The sequence below is a fragment of the Parasteatoda tepidariorum genome, chromosome 1, assembly GCF_043381705.1.
Source record: "Parasteatoda tepidariorum isolate YZ-2023 chromosome 1, CAS_Ptep_4.0, whole genome shotgun sequence".
In the NCBI taxonomy this organism is placed as follows: Eukaryota; Metazoa; Arthropoda; class Arachnida; order Araneae; family Theridiidae; genus Parasteatoda; species Parasteatoda tepidariorum.
In genome coordinates, this window is record NC_092204.1 from 6,549,863 (window position 1) to 6,573,853 (window position 23,991).

Sequence of the window (23,991 nt, forward strand, 5' to 3'; positions counted from 1 at the left end):
GGATTTTATTATAGACCATGTTAACCTTCATCTGTCTACCAAAAGGTACCTCATGATGGAATCAAGTTAACATGTCCTATATACTAGTGAATTGGTATTTAATATTTATAGTGATAGTTACGCCACAATTCTCTTAATTCAAAGAAATTTATAACGGTTAAATTTGTTTCGTTCTCACGAAAAATCCCGTACAAAAGAAATTCATCGCTTCGCATAATTATAATTAATGATGGCAAACAAGTGCAGTTTGATTTCGACAAATTTGCTTAATTGATGATTTATCAATCAAATCGTCATAGAGATAATTAGCATATTTGTTTGTTTTTAGTTTACTAAAGACTTAGTTAATGTTGAACTAAGCATTTTAATAACAAATTTACCGCAATACCCACGATATACCATACGATCGTGTAGGACAGTGGTGCGCAAACTTTTTTCGACTGCGACCCCTTTTGTAGAGAGAAAATTTTTGGCGACCCCTAGAGATAAATGTTCACAAATACGATGTATATTTTGAGCATTTCTTTCGTTTCATCGAATAAAAACATCATCATATTTGACTCATATTAATTTTATTTATAATTTTAAGAAAATACTTTTTGTATAACACAAAAATCAGTAATTGCCCCTTAATGAAATGTATGTGGCTGCAAGTTTCTAATTATCTCATCGATGTTTGGATGTATGTTGCTAATTGTAATTCGCATATCATCTTCAGGGTTTAAACGCGAGCGGTATTTAGTTTTTATTGAAACTAGTTTGCTAAATCCAGTTTCACGTAAATACGTTGATGCAAATTGTATTAACACTCTGATGGCATTCTTGCATAAAACGGGATATTGTTTTTCCACGGATAGCCAGATAGAGAATACATTACGCATTACGGTCAAAGAAAGAGTGGACAGCATGAAATTGCAATTAAACAGTGAGTGACGGCGCTTCACTCTTTATATGTACACTGTATAGTATGCAGCATGCAGGGATAATGCATTTAATAAAAATTTGGCGACCCCCAAAGAACTTCTGGCGACCCCCACAGGGGTCGCGACCCCTAGTTTGCGCACCACTGGTGTAGGAGACAAAAGCTGAATCTACCCTCTCTTGAGCAATAGGAGTTTATTATACTTAAGTTTTGTCTTTTTTTTTTTTTATTCGCAGTACGATTTTAAGTCTAGAAATACTTGAAATTCTACACTGTACATACTTGAAATTCTAATACATACTTGACTACATACTTGAAATTCTAATTTCTTCTTTTTTACTTTCCCTCTTTTGGGTTCATGTATATCACTGATTACATTGAAGACACAAAAAGAGGGTTTTAAAACGTATTCAAAGTTGGAAGTGAACGAAAACTGCTGGAGCACGAGTCCTTAATCTTCTCATAGTCGGTGAGTCTTATAGAATAGAAATAGAAGATGGATAACGAAGATAGAATAAAAATTTTAAAAACACTAAACGGATAAAAAACGAAGAAAAAAATTAAACTTTTACCTCACCTAAAACCGAAAATGTTGGCGAAAATGTTTTCGTCTTTAAAAAGAGATGCGTCCGACGTTTCTTGTTGCAGTTAAATTAAAGTTTTACAGTTAAATTAAAGTGTATACAGTTAAAGTTTTGAAATAATAAAAAAACTAACTTTAAGATTGAGACGCTACTTCACTTTGGCTTCATTGCTGCGAAAGTTAACAACAAAAAGTGAGTTTTGTATATAAGTAGTGATAGACTGATACACAACGAATAATGGATTGCGTTAAACTCTTAATTTTATTGTAAATTCACAATTGTCTGAGAAGCAGCTTAACGAAAAAACCTGTCAGTTTTATTTATTTATAACTTTTATACTATTTTATTTACATAATCTGCCGGCTAGCGCAAAACGATTGTTGTTTACTGTCAGTCTGACCACAGAGTGGTGTTTAAACGCAAATATTTTACAATTATTGTGAAAGGTGACAAACCAAGTGCAAATGACAGGAAATTTAATTGTAATCAATTCGAAAAGTTGTTTTTCTTCATTTAAATAAAAGATTTTAAATCAGTTAAATTTTTTAAAAAAATTAAACATTCTTTACCAAACAATTGCACTGATACAGACAAATTTCAAATTAAATAATAGTTAAAATAACTTTTATTCTATTCTTACTATTAGTTCACACCCTTCCTATATATCTTGTTCAAATTTTCAATCTTTAATAAAATACTTTTTATTCATCCACTCGAATTCAAATGCATTTCTTGTTTAAACTTGCAGTAGATGACACTTGATGTTAATACAGTTTTTTCAATTATTAATTCATTATTCAAATTTAATTAATTTTAGATTTTATAAGGGGGAAATTTTTTTTTAATTATTTAATAAAAAGTAACTAAAATAAATTTTTCTTTGTTAAACTAAGTAGGAATTAATTTTAAGTCTTTTTTTCTATTACTTGTTGTATTAGGGAATACAATAATACTTTAGTGCTTGTTTAAACATAGTTTGAAAATCTTGTGGGTTAAAGAAATATTTTTAAGGAATTAAGCATTGATTTGAAGTATATTGAGATTAACCAGTAATGCATTAAATGCCTTCAAAAACAATATATTTTGAAGAACGGTTTTTTAATTTTTTTTATTTTATTTATTTATTAAATTTTTTTTGCAATAAAAAAAAGTCGATTTTTAAATTATCCCAGTAAAAAGTCTCGGAAAAATTAAAAATTATTTAACGAAATAAATAAAATGTGTATTTAAACAAATATAATTCATGGTAAATAAAAAGTAATTACATCAACAGTTCACTTATTTACCTATTTTGAAATAGGAAAAAAAAAAACAATTTAAGGAAATGTTTCGCGATCAACACTTTTAATGTGTGAATTTTTTTTTTCTTTTACAGAAGTTTTGACAATGATTCTAAAAGCATATATTGTACAAAAAAGCATATATTGTTGCTCAAGGGGGGGGGGGGACCCCACCTTGAATATTTCAAAAATTCAAAAAAAAATTTTATTGCATTTTTCGAATCTTTGTACCCTTCCTAATGTCTGTCTAAAACAATTTCTCGATACCTAACTTCGTTTGGAAGTTATACCGGAAAATAGAGTCGTCGCTAAACAGGTAGAAAAGTAGTAGTAGGTGCAGGTTCGGCCGGATTAGGAGGGGCGACATTCTTTTTGTGTCTCGTCCATTCTGTTGACTGTATATAGAAACTTATTGAACTTATTGTATTAAACCTTTTCCCCTACCATAAGTCAAAACTTTAAACGCATTTTTCTCAAAACGCTGTTTTTTGACCTAACCTAACGTTTTCTCATGATCTATACAACGAAATGAGCTGTTCTTTATTTTAAATAACGTAAAAATATATTCTTTAGAAAGTAGCATAGGATTTTTTTGATATTTTTATATTTCGATTTTATATTAGTATTTTAATGAATATTTTTTTAATGAAAAATTGAACTATAATTTTGCGAATATCAAAAAACCACTATGCTACTTTTTAGATAATGTCTTTATGTTTCAGAAAATCTAAACAAAATCGTTTTCCTATGTTTCAGGACTTCTAAATCCATAAGGCCAGTGAGGTGCTACTTTTTGATGACCAGCCACACACGGAGCTGCCACCAACTTATTTTTTATTATTTTGTAAAAGAAAAAAATTTAAAATAGACTTAAATTTTAGCTAAATAACATTATAAAAACTAGGAGTCTCTGCATTGTCTCTATTACTTAAAAAAAAAAATTCAAGAAAAACGTTAATATTTTACCATCTCAGGGTGGGGTCCCATCTTAAAAAAATTAAAAGCAAGTTTTCCACTATGTTATACATACAATTTATGTGCAATGATCAATTTTTATCATACATCTACCAGTTATTTATAGATATAACATAAATCGAAACTTTGTTATGAATACAATTTATGCATACAATTTACGTATAATGATCAATTTTTATCATACTTACTTACTTACTTATCCTCTACGTGCCTTTGGGCACTTAAGGCCTCTAGCATATCCCTCCAACGCCTCCTGTCTCTAGCAATAGATCTTGCTTCCTCCCAGCCAGATATTCCACATTCTTTTAATTCGCCCAAAAACATGCACCGGATGGTAAGTCTGGGTCTTCCTCTTGTTCTCTTACCATCAGGGGTCCATGTAAGAGCAACAGATGTAATTTTTTCTTTGGGTATTCTAAGGATATGTCCGAGCCAGCTCCATCTTCGTTTTTTTTAATTTCATCTTCTATTGTTTTTATTTTAGCTTTCTTTAATAGATTTTGATTTGATACTTTGTAAGGTCAGAAAATTTTGAAAATAAATCTTAAACATTTGTTTTGAAAGGTTTCTAATTTTTGTATTTCGATCTTAGTCTGTTTCCAGGTTTCTGTGCCATATAATAGTACTGCTCTAACAATAGCTTTGTAAACAACTATTTTTGTCTTTATTTCAATATTTGACTCTCTCCAAAATCTATGTAATCCCTTAAAACATGTTCTTGCTTTGATTATTCTCTGTCTAATATCTTCACTACTTCCACCTTTTTTTATCTACAATAGAATCTAAATAGCTAAATGACTCTATGTCATCTATTTCGTGATTTTCGATTTTAATTTTGTCATTTTTCTTTTGATTTATTCTCATTACTTTAGTTTTCTTCTTGTTTATGAATAAACCTACACTATTTGCATATTTGTTGAATTTGTCTGTTTTAAGCAGAAGGTCTGTACATTTGGATGAGATAAGTACGATGTCATCAGCAAAACCAAGGTCTTCTAAAGTAGTTGTGAAATTCCACCTTATTCCTCTTTTTTCATCTTTCAAGCTGTTTCGCATAATCCTGTCTATCACCAGTATGAATAAAAATCCAGATAAAACACATCCCTGTCTCACGCCAGTTTTTACCAAAAAGAATTCAGTTAATTCTCCATTTACTTCTATACATGCTTTGCTGTTATCATACATATCTTTGATTATGTTAATATATTTCTCTGGTATATTATAAAGTGATAAAATTTCCCATAATTTCTCTCTCTTAAATGAATCAAAAGTTTTACTGAAATCAATAAAGTTTAAATATAAAGAGGTGTTAAATTCTAAACTTTGCTCAATGATATTTCCAAGTGTGAAGATTTGCTGCATTGTGCCATTTCCACTGCGGAAACCTGCTTGTTCTTCTCTTAAAATTCCATAAATTTCATGTTTTAGTCTATTCAAAATTATCCTTCCAAATATTTTTCCCGGTATGGAAAGTAGGCTAAATCATACAGCTACCAGTTATTTATAGACTTAACATAAATCGTAACTCTGTTATGTATACAATTTATGTATACAGATAAATTTTTATCATACATCTACCAGTTATTTAAATCGTAATTCAGACAAAAAACCGTCCTCGATAGTTTTAATTACAATTATTCTTTTGTCTGTTTCCTATGGTTTTCATTTAAAAAAAACAGGAATTTAGAAAGACTCTTTTTAAAGTAATTAAAATGTTATAAAAATATAAAGTTATTAAATAAAAATTATTCAACTTATTAAAATAAAGAGAAATGGTGAGCTTGTTAATCTAGCTGAGCCTTGAGCAACCTTATTTCAGTTTTTTATGATGTTCAAAATATTGTTTTGATGCATGTTTTACCAACGTTGAATTTGATTTTTTTTCTTCTTTTGTCTAAGGAATACAATTAAACATTTAATCATGAAATAATAAATGAAAAAATCTACAGCTAATAAATGTAAAAAATTTTTAAGTATAAAATTTCATCACTAATTAAAATTTCTCAAAAAAAATGGCTAAATAATTTATTTAACTGCTATTTTACAATATTCAAACAAAGCAATTAATTAACCATAAATAAGATGGCATTCAAACTGTTAATTGAGAAAAAAAAAACGCTCATTAATTGCTTTCACCTAATACGGCTGAACAATCAAAATTTATCGCATCAAATAGGCTCATCTAATAGAAGCACTTAGTTGCAGCAAGGAACATATTATAGACGAGAGGGCTTGCCTATCAATCTCATGAACGGGGGTTCGAATCTCAGTGTTGAAACCACAATATTTTCCACATTCCTTTTAACACATTAATGTGTCCCGAACTTCCCGAATTGTGACCCTGGACTAATAGAATACGATACTTCTTTCACGCTTAGATGGCAGCACCATAAAGCTGCTTAATACAAAATGTCTTCTATTTCCCATTTTTAACGATAGGTGATACCAGATAAACTAATTAAGACACAGTCCAAGGTTAATTTTCTGAAACGTAACCTAACTTCATTGCCTATTACCTAATGAAAAACCTAGCTCAAATGTCCAGTTAAAATTCTTTTTTTGCGATTTTGAAACCATGCTTGTTGCAAACGGTTAAAAAAACAATAGTTTTCTATTCTTGTTTTTTTTTTAACCATACTAGTTGTAAACGGTTTCAAAACCGTAAAAGTAAATAATGTTCTTCAGCGTAAACTTTAAGGGTAATTGAATGCACTGACTATACTGTTATTTTATCACATTTTTTGAATGAAAATTTTTTCACTGTATTACATTACGAAATCAGACGCAACAACGTACTTTCTCTGAATAAGCTTACCTTATTTCCGATTATTTGGAGTTCTGAAACTTAAAGTACGGAAGTTAGCTGGACACAATAAGGAAAATATGATCGCAATAGTTTAATCAGGAGGACAGTCGAGAGTAGTTTGGAAACCCTTTATAATAATTCTATCCTTTGCGCATTACGCTTAATCTTTAAACGAAGCTTTTAAACGAATCAACAGATTTTTGTGCACAATTATAGAGTTCATTAATCCAAAAATAATTAAATACAAATTTAATAATTGTTACCCATTGACAAAATGGGTCTTGTGTTGGGTTTGATGGTGTGCGCAACATATTTGGACGTCATCACACTTTTCAACTGTATTCAAGAGTCATAGTAAACAGTGCGCATGCGTCGTCATTGCATGCGTTGCTATGGAGATCACTGCTGTTTTTCTTTTCTCTAGCAAGCATTTTTTTAAACGCAATTACATAATAATAAATTAAAGTATTTTTATATAGCGAAATATGCAAAAAGCGAAATTAACATGAAAGGGTCAATATTTCCAGTCGCTATCTCCTACTCAAATTATTGGGAACATATTTTCCATATTGCGGCTATCCCCTTTATGTTTCGAGGGTCAGAATTCCAAATCTGTCGATAGAAGTTATGTTTATTATAAGAAAGTTATTTTTTGTGTCTGATTTCATAACTTAAAATATCATCAGCAGACTGTTGAGTATCTATCACAACAAAAATATAATCCCAATTCTCTAGTATGTAAGACATGTTAACTCGATTGTATGGTGGGGTACCTTTTCATAGATGAAGGTTGACATTTTCTATCATCACATTGGTGACCCGGACGTGACGTGAAGACGCCTACCTTGACAGAAACTCCTACTTCGATTTAAACACGCCTACCATCAATGGATGGTCCACATTGAACTGTTGACTTGCTACTTGTGACTGTGACATTATCCACTTCCTCGTGCTGTTGCTACTCAGTTTCGATCACACACAACGTGCATCTTATACACTTGAATGCTAAAGGCAACACAGGAGTGACCACGACCGTGAACTCAATACAGCTCTTACGATCGGTAATCAAAAAGTACGGTGATCTTAGTACGATTCTCCCGGCTTCTCACAAAACAGCAATGAATCAACTAGTATCCGTTCATCGAATTCCATCACATATATAATTATGGTGGTGGAGTACTGTAGTGTGTCTACCAGTACAAAAATATAATTCCATTTCACTAGTATATAGGACTTGTTTACTCGATTCTATGGTGGGGTGCCTTTTAATAGATGGAGGTTGACATGGTCGATAACAACTATCATCACACAAACATTAATTAGAATATTTAAAGTTAAGCCCTCGAACTATAAGACTGAGTATGCTAAAATCGTAAACCGTACTCTCAAGTTATAAAACTTAAATAAATTTTCAAAACCATGGACGTTAATTAAAATAATTAAGAATAAATAAGCATAAAGATATAACGCATAAAAAAAATTCAAAAGGTATGATTTATTTTGTCAAGTTAAACAGTTGTTAAAACATCTTTCAGTGCCCGCGAGTACCAAAAACTTTCATCGCAATGTAGATAGATTTCGGTTGCCTTTCTCAAGTTTTCATGGAGATAAAATACAGTCGGACTTCTATTTAACGAACTTCCATTTTACGAATTTCTCTATTTTGCGAATTTTTTTGAGGAACCAGGAACATTTTGAGAAATTTCTTCGTAAAATAACTTACAAATAACTTACACTTCCCTATGCAAAATTACTTTGCTGTTATAATTTTATACAGCAAATAAATGCATTAAATTTAGCATTAAATGTGCATTAAATTTAGCTGGTTTTAGTCGAAAATGTATGTAGCATGATAGTGTAACTCTCGATAATGTCTTGCTCTATTCTTGCTTTCTATGCAGATTTCTTTTATGGCTGAGATTTATAAAATAAATAGTAGATACTAGTTTACAAGTTAAAAGTGTATCCATTGATTTTTTTAATTATGTCTAGTGTTTATGAATTTAAAACCTGTTTTGTGCTGTTTAAACATTTCAAAAAGCGATTTTCTATTTAACGAACTTTCTATATAACGAACTTATTATCTGGATTTAGCGACTTCGTTAAATAGAGGTTCGACTGTATTCCAATTATTGGTGTTTGCATGATAATCAATCACTATTTGTAGAAGAAAAAAACGAAATGCGCATTTTATACAATAGAATATATTTATTTTAAAAAATATATAAGGCAATGTTGCTTATTCTTAGTCTTTTTTTAATAGAATTTATAAAAAGTAAGATATTCTAGGGCCCCCTGAGTGCCTGGGGCTTCCGGGCAGGGCCCGGGTCTGTCCATGCGGGAAGACTGTACTGAGAATATCCTATTCCTCGTAAAAACAACTCATTCCTCTAAAATAAAATTAAACTCTACTTCTTTATAAACAAATAATATTTAAAAAAAATTTAAAGTCAATTCCTAGTTGAGTCAACACCGAAAAATTTTACTTTAGTTAATTTTTATTAAATAATTAAAAAATTTTCTGCTATATAAAACTAAAATTAATTAATTAAGTTTAATTAATGAATTAATGTTTGAAAAACCTGCATTAACATCAATGTATTTGAACAATGTATTTGAACTTGAATGAATGAATAAAAAAGTATTTTATTAACGATTGAAAATTTAAAGAAGATATATAGGGAGAGTGTGAACTAATAGTAGGAATTGAAATATATGTCGACTCAGTTCCATTGAAGTTATAGAAAATGTTCCATTGACAAGTATACGTAATTTTCATTTGAAGTATACTTAGTATCTCTTAATTAAATTGACTTATCCTTTAATAAATAAGAATCTTATAATGCTGTAATAACATTATCAATATTCTATAAATGGGAGTGTAAATGATTGCTTTTTTTACAAAGAATCATTGAAGAAATCTAGTTTTGTTCTATTATTAAAACTTAGAAAGATTAGAGATAGATAATTAGAGATAAGAAAAGATAATTAAAATCAAACTAAGTCACCTTGAACGAGAAATAAATTCCACTCCGAGTCAAGATAAAGCTTAAGTTTTAAATGTTAAATTCGAAAGTGTACGCTAAAAGTTGGTTATTTATGTGGATCTTAATCATGTGATTGGTTAAAAAAAGTATGTCAATCAAGGATATGTCTTTCATTAACCCTCCCATTTTTCTGTAGTAGAAGTCTCCACCGAGAAGGGTTATTTTGAAAGTTCCAAACTTATCTTATCTTCAAAAGTATAGAGAGAAACAGCATTTGTCAATAAGAAAGAGGCAAAAGAAATATAAAATAGCCAAAAATAAAGCCAACCCCGCGTTAATAAATATTAAATTTTAAATAATTTGGCTATAGCTTAATCAGCAGAAAGACCGTGAGAATTAATATAACCCCGTGACTGAAACATTTTTATGAAAAGAAATATAAAGTAGCTTAAGTAATAAAGAGAGATCTTGTTGTTCGATTTAGTCGCGACAGTGAATTAATGAGTTATACATTGGTAATGAATTAAGTTAGTCTCTACATTGATTGTTAAGAAGAGAATAAAATATTGGTAAAATGTAACCAAAATTAAATAATTGATTTAATTTAATTAAAACTACACATTAAAAATGACTAATTTATGACATTTTAAAGCTGAGAAATGCCCTTATTTTAATCATAATAATGTATTATATAAATATCATATAATAACAATAATATAATCATAATATTAATAAATCATAAAGGTTCCATGCATTTACAGTTACATTCCATGTAAGACAATTATTCTATTTTATCATAATAAATTCTAGTTAGCCCGAGTAATTGTGAATAGTTTCTAAACCGTAAATTTTTATATTTACGGTTATTTAACCACGGTTATAAAGCAATTAAATTCTTCAGGCCTGGTTAATTAGCTGTACTAGGTTTATACGGTAACAAAATGGTATTGTTTTGTCACCATGGTTTTTTAACCGTGCTAGTTGTAAACGGTTTCATATCCATAATGGTTAAAAGAATTTCCCAACCGTAAACTTTACGGTTATTCGAATGGACAGACTGCTGCCGTTCATTTTACCGTAATTTTAGAAAGAAATTTCTAACTGTGTAAAATAAATAGTTTTGGATGATAATAGAAATGTTCAATGCGACTATCCGTAGAATTTCATTTTATTATCTTAAGAGATACACTATAACAATGCAAGCAGTTATTCAAATAATAGTGAGTCCTGGTAAATTATTTAAACCTGCATTTATATTTCAATCTCTATCTTTTGGAATATTCATTTGTGGAACGATTAAAATTTGTCAGGTCGGAATATTAACCAAATAACACCACTTTTATTAAAAATTGTACAGGCTGATTAATTTTGTTAATATTTATTATCCAATTTAATAATGATAGAAAAACAAAACTGTTCGAATTATAAACATTTTTAAGAAAAATTGTTCAACAAAATTCACCGTTCTAATAGAATTGAATGAAATCTTTCGAGGAATAATATAAAAGAGCTACTTCATTTTTCATGAACCATTCAAAAACTGATTTGATAACAATCAAATTTTGAATAAAATTGCGTAACTCAAATCTCATTTGACTCAAAAATGTTTCTATCAATCTTATATTAAACAGGAAAATATTTTTGAATAACGTTTCATTAAACGCACTTTCCCTTATTAAATGTCCTGCAGTGGACTGATCGTTACGACACAGGTTCCCAGTAGATCACTGAGCTCAAGCATCACTGGCTGCTCTCAGTGTGCGTGCGTGGGTGACCACTTGGATCAGTCTGTGTAGGGACCGAGGGTGATCGTCAATAGCCCATTGTGCAGCTTTAAGAGGGATTTAGTTTCTTCATCATTAAGTGAGATACCTGCAAGTAACGTAGTGTGGATATCTCGATCCTGATTGGTTATTGAAACGAGGATTTTGTTTGTGATGACCATTCTTCCCATTCTGATTCGAGTAAGCCAAGTCCGTCAAGTATCAATTCTCTTAAGTGACACATTCTGTATTCTGTCAGAAAGATTCTTTCTCAAAGATTTCAATTCTTTCACTCTATATTTACACAGAAACACAAAGACAGGCACGAAGTCATGTGAAACATGAGATTGATGGTTCATCTCTGATAGCTCATCTGATGGTTCATCTCTGATGGTTCATCTCTGATTGATGGTCCATCTCTGATTTCCAATGAAAAGATTTAACCGGATTATTTGCGCCAGTGAAATTAGTGCAGTAATTGCTGTATAAATTTTCAGTCTTCAAGCAAATGAAGCAAAAAAACTTTTTTTAAATAACCGTCGTTGAACAGCCGATTCAATTTTCGGGTTTACGACTGCTAATGTTCAACTCTGTAGCCTTGTAATTTTGAACCCATTCAAGAAGACAAGGGAGCTCCTGGATCAAATTTTTGGAAAAAAATTGGCTTCGATTGGAAGGCGAACGCTTTATTCCATGAGCCATCACGGCTCAAGCAAAAAACTTTGTGCTGGTATCAATGGCTCTAGCACAAGTAAAAATTATGATAAAAGCAATTTGTTATTTTTAGATCTCGCCAAATCAATCTCAATCGCCAAACTCTATTTTCTGGAGATACTCCAGGAGAACATTCGAGTCGTTTAGTCTTCTTCATCTTACTTAGTGAGCTCTAAAAATCCCACAATTGTGCTCTAAGCCGTGATATGACCCAAGGGATAGAGCGTTCGTTTTAAAATGAGGTGAACCGATTTCGAATCCCAGCGATGTCTGGTCGATACGACCACAGTGCGGACGTATAATATTCTCAGTGGCAGACGGATCATAGGTTAGGGTCCCCTTGTTGTCAGGCGAACCGTGGGAGGTTCTCTTGGTCTTCCTCTCCATGTAACGCAAGTGCGGGTTAGTTCCATCAAAAAGTCCTCCACGAAGGCAAATTTCTCCCAATACTCGATCCAGGAGTTCCTTTGTCTTCCCGATTGGGTTCAAAATTACAAGGCAACGGAGTTGAACCTTAGTAAACCCAAGAATTGGGCCAGCTGTTCAACGACTGTTATAAAATAAAATGAAATAAAAAATTGCTCTTGCTGTTTTAATATTATTTTCTGTACATTTGCAAGATACATACTTTTTCGCAAGGCAAAAAAGAAATAGAATAGTTTTATGAAATACTTATTAACTGCTCAACAAAATTGCAAACTTCAAGTGAGTGTGTTTTCTGTTTCCAAGATAATATTTTGACCATATTCTAAGTGAAAACCCTCACAGAAGATGGGTACTTTTCAGCAGGACCTTAGAAAACTGTCCAAAAACAAGGTTTCTTGTTTTTCCTAAAATGAGTTTATTTCAATTCCTACTATTAGTTCATACTCTTTCTATATCTTGTTCACATTTTCAATCATTCATAAAATACTTTTTATTCATACACTCAACTTCAAATACATTTCTTCTTTAAACTTGTGGGGGATGATATTTGATGTTAATACAGTTTCTTCAAATATTAATTCATTCCTTAAATTTAATTAATTTTAGTTTTATATGGGAGAAAAAATTGTAATTATTTAATAAAAAGTAACTACAATAATTTTTTTCTTCGTTCACCTAAGTAAGAATTTACTTAATTTTTTTTTTTTTGAAGTTATATTTCTTATGCAACTTCCAACAAGGTTGCGTTAAACGTTTAACGCTACATTTTTATTGGCCGGGAAATCACGTGGTAGGATCCAGTTTTCCCTCATTCATTTCCATATTGTTTTGGTTCTCACTAGCAAAGAAGTATTGTTTTTCTATAAATATTTTTTTAGTTTGTTTTGAGACACATATAATTTAATAGGATAGTATTTTTTATTTTCAAAATTAGTGGATAACAATTGTAAAAAATGAGTGAAAACAATCCCACGGACAATGCGACGGATTTAAGGTTATGTCAAGGTACGAGTCTCTTGTGAATATCAATTGATAGTTTCTCTTCTGAAATTACATTATGACGCATTCACATACATTATTAATACAAATACATTTTCCAGGGCGAGATGATGAGACAACCACAAGCACTTCCACTGGTTCAAGAGGTCCACGAGGGAAAAATGCACAATATTACCGTGATTACAGAGCACGGAAGCGAGCGGAGCAGGAAAAAGAGTCGTTGAATAGAACTAGTGACCCTTCTACGACTGCTGATTCTTCTACTATTAACGTCGCAGGTTGCGAAGTTTAACTTCTTCCGCGCGGAGGGACTCCACGCACTATTTTTTTTTTATATATTACTTGTTTATTATTCGTTAATATTTTTGAAGAAAAGGTTGGCATTTGACTTATTTTGCTTCTTTGGAAATATGTTTTTATTTTGTATTTCTGTGTAAGTTATCTAGACAACAAACAAAAAATACAAAAGAAAAGTTCACCATTTGTTTTTTGTTTTTTTTACTGCCTAAATAACAATATTTTTTTTTTTAAAAAAAAAGAAAAAGAAGATTTAGAAATTATTTAAAATTATCTTTTTCGAGGAATGGTTTAAAATAGCAATATTTTAGCTTGAAAAAGTTTTTTGTCCCAAACTTTTTCGTGAAAAAAAAATTAGACACAAAGGTTGCTGTAAGTTTAAATGCTTTCAGGATTAAATTTTGGTAAATTGTTATATCCATTTCTAAATTGCTTTTTATTAAAGTTGGGGAGGGAATTTATTTTTATTCAATGGTCCTATTAACTTTCGCTGTTCCGCAGTTTCGCAGTCACGTTTATAGCATACTCGATGGGGAGATTAAATATTGAGCTTTTTCCCAGCTTTCCAAATGGCTGGATAGGGAAAAAAATTGCCCCCCATTAGCACCTCAAATTAATACCCCCCTCCCGACAATTATTCCCCCGGCAGTTGATTCGATGTCCCCTCCTTCCTCACTCTTTGTCATTCGAAAGGAGACCCAAAGATTGCACCAATCGGGAAAGAGAATGCAAATATCTCTGGAAAACAAAAAGAAAAAGAACAAAAAGGGGGGAAGGCGAAAAACGGCCCAATGACTTTTGTTCCTGCCAAAAGAACAAAAGGAATGAAAAAAAGAAAAGAAAAAAAGGTATAATGCTGCGTGTGAGAAAGATGAAAAGAACGATTTGGAATTATAATAGATTCTTAATCAAACACAATCCATTTCAATTCGAATGGTGCAGTTCATAAAAATTAAAATAAAATTACTTTACATTAAGTTTAAAAATGGGTGAAGCAGATAATTTAAAGAAAATTCACTCTCAAATACATTTTAATTCGTATTGTAGTTTATAAAAATACTTTTACGATGAGTTTTCTTGAAATACTAAAAATGGCTGAGATAGATAATTTTATAAAAAAAAATCAGTTAAAATACATTTTAATTCGTAGGGTAACTTATAAGAATACTTTTATAATAAATTTTTTAGAAATGCTAAAAATGGGTGAGATAGATAATTGAGAAAAAAATTCTGTCTCAAATACATTTTAATTCGTAAGGTAACTTATAAGAATACTTTTATAATAAGTTTTCTAGAAATGCTAAAAACGGGTGAGATGGATAATAATAATAATAATAAAATAAAAAAAATTTCAAAAAATCAGTCCCAAATACATTTTAATTCGTAAGGTAACTCATAAAAATAAAATTACTTTACGATGAGTTTTCTTGAAATACTAAAAATGGGTGAGATAGATAATTTAAAAAAAAATTCTGTCTCAAATACATTTTAATTCGTATGGTAACTTATAAGAATACTTTTATAATAAGTTTTCTAGAAATGCTAAAAATGGGGGAGATGGATAATAATATTAATAAAATAAAAAAATTTAAAAAAAACCAGTCTCAAATACATTTTAATTCGTAAGGTAACTCATAAAAATAAAATTACTTTACAATAAGTCTTCTTGAAATACTAAAAATGGGTGAGATAGATAATTTTAAAAAAAATTCAGTCTCAATTACACTTTAGTTCGTATGATAGCTCATGAAAATAAAATTTCTTTACAATAAGTCTTCTTGAAATACTAAAAATGGGTGAGATCGATAATTAAAAAAATTCAGTCTCAATTACATCGCATGGTAACTTATAAGAATACTTTTAAAACAAGTTACCTCGAAATATAAATAAGTGATAGAGATCGAAAATTAAAAGAAATTTGGTCAAGTTCTCGTGGAAATTCATAAAAATATTAGGAAGTTAAGCTCCGTGTTGCTGACGCTTACCAACCCCGATAAATGCTTCGCAATAATTGCTGTTTCTTGGCTTGAAACAGTTCAAATAATTCAACTAAAAATGTATGTACTAAAAGGAACACAAGTCCAGTCCAAATATTTCCCTCCCCTATTAAGATCTATCAGTGGACATGAGTCATTATCCTAAGTAATCATTTTTTTGGAATAACATTTAAAATTAAAAGTATATTGTTATAACAAATTTATTGAGTTCACAACTGTAATTTAATATCTTTGCTTATTAAAAGGGCGCATGTATTTTAAGTACAATTTTTGCATTCATCACTTTGTGCATGAAGTTGAAAGTTAAGTTCGGAATCATTAACGAGTCTCTTTAACCGTAATTCACAATAGAATATTAATGTAATTTGCACCCAAAAATAATAATTGTTGTAAAAAGGTTAATAAGATCAAACACCGATTTAAATAACTTTATTTTAAAATGTAACGTAGAATTACGTTATTCTAACAATAATAAAAACAATCTTCTTAGACTCTTAATGTAGAAAACAAACAAAATCAAAAACGAAATAATAACAGAACAGGGAAATACTTTTAAATTAGGGATACAGAAATATTTATAGGAAAACAATACCTTTATGACTTACATCAGTTTTATGCTGATGGACAAGGAAACCAATGTGAAAATTAATGTGGGAAAACTGGATCCTACCACGTGATTTTCCGGAAAATAAAAATGCCCCGACAACAATGGAAAACTGCGACACCATCATTAAATTTTTATGTATAGTAAGATGCGTAAAAAATAATTCATAATAGACTTTATCAAAGCTGCTATCAGATAGATCGTAAGCTACATTAATTAATATCAATGTGAGTTTTCTCCTTTTTTAACGTGTTATAAATTATTGATATAATTATTAATAAATTATAATTATTAATTAATAAATTATTGATATAATATTAATATAATTTCCTCCTCAAAAATTTCTGAAAAAACCTGATTTTTGATGACAGGTTTTACTGGCCAAGTCAAAATTCTTGATGATCCCATCAAAAGATTTTGATGATTAATGTTGGTTGCATTGTGGATTCATGATGGTGCAGCATCATTTGATGTTCCCCCTCATCCAACATTTTACATTATGCGTTCATGTTTTTTGATATGCCAACAAACCCTCATCATTCCATGATGGAAAATGCCAGTTTAATACTATGATGGTTAACCATCAAGAGAAATTTGACTTTCATGGACCAACCATCCAAGATGTTCCATGATGGTTCTAACTACACATTTCTATGACGGTTTAATGGGAATTTTTTTTGGTTCTCAGGAATATATCATCAAAACAATTTGTTTTTTTTATATTGGTCAATAATGAATCAGTCAGAATTCCTACATTGAATTGATGGTTACTTATGTTGGTTACTATCGAAATACATAAGATATGATGGTTATTGCTAGTTATACCGTAAAGATTACGGTGGTCCATCAATGGAAGACCATCAAAACTTTTGACTTGTGTAATGAACAGCTTTTTACATCAAAATTTAAAAGTTACTTGATTATAAGCTTCAAAACTTTACATGATATTTATACAGTTTTGGTTCCACAGATCAAGTTTATAATTAAATTTAATCCTAATCTTTTCACTTGGTTACCATGGCAACTTATTCATTATTTAATTTTAATTTCTATTTAACATTTGATAACTATAAAAACGTGTTAAATGGTTTTTGTCGAAGATTTTATTTAGTAGTAGTGCCTTTTATAATGCCTTCAATTTTGTCTTTATAATTTTTCTTTCATATGTTTTTACAGTTTTGCGTAAAGCACAGATTTATACAGTATAATGTAATTACTGCTTAATTTCAATAACGGTTATTAAATGCCGATTTAAATATATTTGTCAAAAAATTTGCATAATAAGACAATATCATAGAATTACTGTATAATGAACACAGCCTTTAATTTAATAAAACATGTAATATAATTTTTTTTAAAACGTCAATTCCTACTTAGTCCAATTCCATCATTGATAATGCTGCTTTAATACTATGATGGTTAACCATCAAGAAAAGTTTGATTCTCATGGAACAACAATCCAGGATGATCAATGATGATTCCAACTATACATTTCCATGATGATTTAATGAGAATTCTTGTTGATTCTCAGCAATATACCATCAAAACAATTTGGGGATTTTTTTTTTAATGTTAGACCATCATAAATTAGTCCAAATTCCTACACTGGTATGATGGTGGTTCATGATACTTCCAACATCTAAGATGCTATGATGGAAATTCGGGATGATTCAACAACCATCAATACAAGTTGCTATTCTTATGTCGGACTGTCGTAAATCATTGAGATGATGGTTGCTTATGTTGGTTACCAACAAGATTATGTTTGTACATCAATGGAAAACCATCAAATATTTTGACTTGGATGATAACACACAAATAAGGAAATTGTGGTAATGTTCATTTATATAGGCTCTGACTGCAAGAACTTACCGTTAACTCATTTTTTTTCTTGAAAAACGGAGGTAATTACGAGAAAATATTTTACTAACAAGGGAAACTAGGGAAGTGTGACTCGCCAATTTCGAAATAAACTAGTGGGATGTATGCCTTATGAAGAATAATTTTAGGGGGAAACATTCGTTTCGGCCCATAGAAGGTTCTGTCAGAGATAAAAAATAATTCAATATATAGAAAAATCGGTATTTTATTACTTTAATGCAGACTATTTGTTATTGTAATTGTCTCATACTCCAATTAATTTTGTGGTACATTCACGTACTGTATAATGCATATTTATTGTCAAAATTGATTTCGAAAATTTTATATATCTGTAGTTTTTCAGAAAAACCTGTTAGGTTAATTTAAAAAAAAATTTACATCAAATTTTTTTTCCAAAAAACTTTTCAAATTAATTGGAGTATGTAATTGCAAATCAATCAATTAATTAATTAACAATTAATTAATAATTAATTAATTTTCTGATTAATTTATCAATTGGCAAATTAATTAATTATCCAATTAATTACAAATTAATTGGATTATGAGACAATTACTATAACTAATAGTCTGCATTGAAGTGATAAAATACCGATTTTTCTATATATTCAATTATTTTTTATCTCTCACAGAACCTTCTATGGGCCGAAACGAATGTTTCCCCCTAAAATTATTCCTCATAAGGCATACATCCTACTAATTTATTTAAAAATTTGCGAGTCACACTTCCCTAGTTTCCCTTGTAAGTGCTATTTCGTATTTAAGATGAAATAACTAAAGATAATATTGAAGTAAAACAAGGAACTAAAATAAATCTGCTATCACGTATTCAAATGACAATAAGTTAATAAAATTTCATTATTTCCTTGCTTGATTGTTTTATCCTGTTGAACCTATAAAATATAGTTTTTTAGAAGCCGAACACCTAAAAACATTTCATCCTTAAATAACCAATAACAAGAGAGAAGCAACCATGGAACGAACAAAGCTTCATAGTAATAATAGAATATAGATTATGTTAATCTAAGTAAAAATAAATAAAAGCAGTTAAGAATGGCGTCAATTTATTCTCGCTGATAAATAATGGGAGGGGGATACGATATCAATAATTTTCAGTGCCATACATTCCCCCCAAGAACGACACGCCCCACGTTTAGGATCAAACAAGAGGATATTTCCCACCTTTTTTATGTATCTTGGAAATTATTCCAATAACAACGAACACACACACGAAAAAAAAGTTTATGCACAAAATCCAATGTAGTTGTACAGATTTTGAGAACCCAAACTTGAAAAAAAGCTTTACATGTAAACTCTGTATACTCTCTCGCTGAAAAAAAAAATAATAATAATAATTCTTCGTAATTTTAAAGTGTTAACATTTATAATTAAAAAATAAGTCGCAATTTTTTAAATATAAATGTTTTAAATCTCATTGAACTTTCTAAAAATTGAAAAATTTGGAGAGATTTTTTTCAACCTAGATGAAAATTATTGAATGGTTATCAATCTATACATATTTTTATGAGTTGCTGTGCCGTTAAGTGAGATTAATTTAAGAAACTTTCTGAGGGTTTCATTTATTTATCTTGTTTTAATTGCAGTGAAGGGGGCAGGGATAGCCCAGTGGACAGGGCGTTGGACTTGTGAGAATGGGAGGTCGAATCTAGCCTGCCTGTAGTAAATAGTGACTGGCGCACATTAAATTTGTCGGGTCACAAAGCCCTCCATGTTCCTATAACAAATTATATCTCGAGGGATACTGAATTGGAGATTTATCGTTCTCTGGTTCAGGTCGAAATTACGATCTGCGGTTGAATGAATGGATGTGTGGAAGGCAGAAGTCGAATTCTTGGCCATAGAAGGCGTCACTGGAAAGCAAGAACAATCGTACTCCATCTGTCGGAAAAATTTTTTATTCAAAGTATTCTCCATTACTAGACACTGCTTTTTTCCATCTTTCTGGGGGCATTCGGATACCACGTGGGAAGAACTTTTCTTCGTTCGAGAATATCAACGAATTGACCCATTCCTTGGTTGGAATAAATTTCTACTCAGGTACATAATGGTATAAATTTCTACTCAGAAAGATCATGTGCCATCGTCCAGAATAGGTGATTATTCTGAAAGGACAAGGTCTGACGAATACGGCGGGAGGGATAGGACTTCCCATTGAAGTATTTCCAAATAGTAAAATCAATTTTCATAAAAATCGACGTTCTACGTCTCTTGGCTTCAGTTCGTCTGGAACCCAACTTCTTTGCTTTTGGATCATTTCCATTTTGGATTTTAAACGATGTAAAATTACTTGCTGAGTCACTTGTAATGTAAGAACAATTTCTTTTTGCATTTGGGACGAATACACTTCTAAAAAATTTTCTAATTCCTTGTCTTCATACAATTTCAGCCTTCCACTGTTTTCTTTGCATGCCACGTCAAACTCACAATTTTTAAACTTCTGAAACCACTCACGACAGTTTCTCTCACTTAACACAGCCTCACCCTAAGCTTCTCCAAGCACTCGATGCTCCTCAGCTGCAGATTTCTTCAAACTAAATAAGTAAATCAAAAGTTCTCTTATTTGGCAAAAAACTTGACATTTTAACACGTAAACAATTACATAATGCTAGTACGGAATCACTAATACTTTTAAGTTTGCTAACAGATGAACAAACTTAAAATAAGGCGTTTAACATTGTCAATGTCTGCATAACCTTCCGGTAGTTTTATCGTGTGACAACTTATTTGTACATCCAATAAAACACAAAGATTTTAAATTATAAATAAAAGGCGTTCATCATGCTAAGAATACTACTTAGTTAATCAATAATAATACTGTAAACATAACATACAGTTTAAATGAGATTTGGTAGAGTAAGATTTAGAAATAAGTAAAAACTACATTCAGCCGTATTGATCCTTTTTTTTTCTATTTTAGAATAGATTACTTAAAAATAATTTATATGAAATGTCTGGTGCATTTTTTAAACCAGTTTCAAAAAAGGACAACAGGAATTAATGAGTTACACATATTTTAGGTACAATGATCTACTTTCATCATAGATTACTTACAAATATTTTATATCAAATTTCTATGGAAATTTTTGTGTGAGTTTATGGTACATTTTTAGACAAAAAGGGCAGTGAGCAATAATGAGTAGCATAAATTTTATGTAGTATATAACATAGTTAGTTACAGAGATTTTTGGTTGCATATAACATAGGTAGTCGCATAGATTTTAAGCACTATTTAGTAAATTTTTATAGAAAAAATCACTTTTTACAAAATTAGGGTACATTTTTAGAACAGTTTTCAAAAAAAAGACAGCGAGCACTAACGAGTGTCATATATTTTAAGTAGGATTTACCCGTATCACTGAATAATAAGGATTTTCCTGCATCACTGAATACATAAAAATAATTTTTGTCAAATTTTTATGAGAGAAATATCTTTCGCGAATTTATGGTTCATTTTTAGAATCTTCTTCAAAAAGGGACAGTGAGCTTCAAAGAGTTGCATATATTTGAGGTAGCACGTTATAAAAGAATTTACCTGCATTACAAACTACTATTTACGGACTACTAACTACGGACTACAGTTGCGGACTACCCACTACTTACTGAAAATACTTTTTGTGAATTAATTGTACAATTTCAGTGTCGAGAGTGAGCATTAATAAATTGTATATATTTTAGATAGTATATAACGAGGATTTAGTTCCATCACAAACTACTTAAAAATAATTAATGTCAGATTCTTTTTTACAGAAAACATTCGTTTTTTGAATTCATGGTTCACTTTTAGAATCAACTCCTTTAACCCTTTGTAACTCAACAACTCTGATTTAAGAAATATTAACGCGGATGTTAGAATACATCATATTAAGCTTGTAAAAAATAATGAAAAAATTAAGACCTTAAAATTAAAAATTTATTGATAAAAAGCATTTGTTGAACATCTCCAATATCGTAAAAAATAGCACAAAACTTCCAATATATTTAAAACTTCACGTGAAAAATTTTGAAATTGCTGTTTTTATGGTAACAAAGTCTCACACCACATTTTTCAATCCCTCCTTAGCCAAATATACAATCAAGGGGATTGTTGTAATAAAATGTAATTATGTCGTGGAACAATTCTTGCTAAACGCATTATAATATTGGCAGCTGCACCAAGACTTGGTTCCCCCGAGTTTGCAATATTTTCTTTACCTGAATTTAGTTCGATTTTATAGGTAAATCCACCTCATTATAGAATTGAATTTTCATGTATGTTGCAGACATGTAACGCGGTGATACAAAGGATTAACAAGTTATATATTTAAAAAAAATTTCAAACTCAATTCCTACTTAGATCAACAAAGAAAATTTCTATTTTGGCTACTTTCTATTAAATAATTGCAAATTTCTCCCATATAAAACTAAAATTAATTAATTACATTTAATGAATGAATTAATATTTGAAACAGACTGTATTAACATCAAGTGTTATCCACTGCAAGTTTTAAAAAAAGTATTGAACATTTTGGAGAGTATGTAACAAGGATATACCTGCACCACAAGCTATTTAAAAATAATATATACCACATTGTTAAAGAAAAAAGACTTTTGAGAATTTAAGGCATATTTTAAGATTTATTCCAAATCAAGCATTAATGTGTTGAGTATATTTTAGGTAATATATGCTTTTAACGGAACTTTTATGGAACTTTACAGCTGAAATTTTGAATTATGTCCTTCGTCCGAAATTGAATTAGTTTTCTTTTCAAAGTTTTCTGTACGTTTTGAGACGCCTTCGTTTCTACGATAAATTCGCTCCTGAAACTGTTTTGTAAATAAAAAGTAATTTTTTTTGTCTGCATTTGTCAGTTAGATAACGAAATAATTCGGATATTTTTGAATAATCCGTTCGAAATTCACTCAAAAATTAATTTTAGATAAATAAAAAAATGAAATAACTATTTTTTATTTACGAAACAGTTTTAAAGAAGAATTCATAGCAGAAGCAAATGCATCACAAAATGCTCAGAAAGAACTGAATCTCGTGCAATCTCATGCAACCAACCTGAAGGTTTAGTCTTTACGTTTCTTAAATTTAGTCAAATTTTACACAGTTTCATCTTTTAGAATGCATCACAAAATGTTCAGAAAGAACAGAATCTTGTGCAATCCGGAGGTTTAGTTTTAAAGTTTCATTATCTTAGAGAAAATCGCCGTACTTTCATAATTTAGAATGATCACAAAATGTTCAGAAAGAACAGAATCTTGTGCAATCAGAAGGTTTAGTTTTAAAGTTTCATAATCTTAGACAAAATCGCCATACTTTCATAATTTCGAATGATCACAAAATGTTCAGGAAGAACAGAATCTTGTGCAATCCAAAGGCTTAGCTTTAAAGTTTCATGAACTTAGACAAAATCGTCATAGTTCTATCATTTAGACAAAAATAATAATTTTGATGTGATCAGCCGCATATATCTATCAAAGATCTACTTTCATGGTGCGTCAGCATTTATCGAAGGCACATTAATACTTTTCTAATAGACGCTATTCATTATAGTCACCGAGATAAAGTTTTCAATCAATGAATGGTCGCCAATATTTTATACTGAAAAACGAGAATGTCATTGCAGAGATCGCCACTCATCCGCCAAAAAGAGAAGAAGAAAATAAATAAAAAATGAAATATTCTCACATATAATAGATCCAAATGGAATGAAACCAGTGATTGATAGAAAAAAATAAAATAAAATAATAAA

General features: G+C 30.2%; 1 protein-coding gene across 1 annotated transcript in view; it reads right to left on the reverse strand.

Moving 5' to 3' along the window:
- Nucleotides 1–23,991, reverse strand: part of LOC107449779 (PCNA-interacting partner) — a 299,013-nt gene that overhangs the window by 35,038 nt on the left and 239,984 nt on the right. The gene's annotated exons all lie outside the window — the stretch shown is intronic.